Genomic DNA, 1367 nt, shown 5'->3' on the forward strand with positions numbered 1-1367 from the left:
CAAATATTACAACAAAATGTGCAAAGATCTGGAATCATAAAACCAAAAAGGAAGAACACGTTCAGCATTTCTCAAGCTGGGGAAACTGAAGAAAAAATTCAGGCCTTGACTTTCATTATTGAGAGGTTCTCTGGGCAAATTATTGAATGATGCAGAAAGCATCAAAATAAGATGGAAGGGGAGCTATGAGGGGCCGGAGCTCCTGGCGGTGCCAGATCCTGACGGCTGCCTTTCTCAGGGTCTGTCTGCCAAAATATCTGAAAGATCAGATCTCCTCAACTTCAAGTTTGAAAATGATGGAGATTCAATATTACAAAAAATGTTACAAATTAAGAGAAGAGAATAAATTTTGTGATGTTACAGTTCTCATAGATGATATCGAGGTACAGGGGCATAAAATTGTGTTTGCTGCAAGTTCCCCCTTCTTAAAAGACCAATTCTTACTGAATGATTCCCGAGAGGTGAAAATATCCATATTACAGAGTTCTGATGTGGGGAGACAATTGCTATTATCCTGTTATAGTGGTGTGCTGGAATTCCCTGAGATGGAGCCGGTAAATTACTTGACTGCTGCAAGTTTTCTTCAGATGAGCCATATTGTAGAACGATGCACACAGGCCCGATGGAAGTTTATAAAGCCAAAACAACCAGTGACTAGCAAAGAGGGATGTGAAAAGCAGAGCTCTTCTCCTCAGTCAAAAGAACAGCAGGGAGAAGCCAGAGGCTCCCCAAAGCAAGACTCACCTTGTATTCATCCATCTGAAGACAGTATGGATATGGAGGACAATGATATTCAGATTGTTAAGGTAGAATCTACTGGGGATGTGTCAAAGTTTAGAAGTAAAAAAGATCCAAACCAGTTTATTTCTTCTGAACCCACTGCTTTACATTCATCAGAGCCCCAGCATTCCCTGATAAATTCAACTATGGAAAACAGAGTAAGTGAAATAGAACAAGACCATCTTCACAATTATGCACTCTCTTACACAGGCAATGATAACATCATCATGGCCTCAAAAGATGTCTTTGGGCCTAATATTCGAAGTGTAGACAAAGGTCTACAGTGGCATCACCAATGTCCAAAGTGTACCAGGGTGTTTTGTCACCTGAAGAACTACGCCAACCATTTAAAAATGCACAAACTCTTTATGTGTCTCCTCTGCGGCAAGACTTTTACTCAGAAAGGCAATCTTCATTGACACATGTGTGTACATGCCGGCATTAAACCTTTCCAATGTAAGATCTGTGGAAAAACCTTTTCTCAGAAGTGTTCCTTACAGGATCATCTTAACCTTCACAGTGGAGATAAACCACATAAGTGTAACTATTGTGACATGGTTTTTGCACATAAGCCAGTTTTGAGGAAA

General features: G+C 40.3%; 1 pseudogene; it reads left to right on the plus strand.

Moving 5' to 3' along the window:
- Nucleotides 1-238: 238 nt before the first annotated feature.
- Nucleotides 239-1361, plus strand: LOC102821937 (annotated as a pseudogene).
- Nucleotides 1362-1367: the final 6 nt, after the last annotated feature.

This window comes from Chrysochloris asiatica, unplaced genomic scaffold, assembly GCF_000296735.1.
Source record: "Chrysochloris asiatica unplaced genomic scaffold, ChrAsi1.0 scaffold08000, whole genome shotgun sequence".
In the NCBI taxonomy this organism is placed as follows: Eukaryota; Metazoa; Chordata; class Mammalia; order Afrosoricida; family Chrysochloridae; genus Chrysochloris; species Chrysochloris asiatica.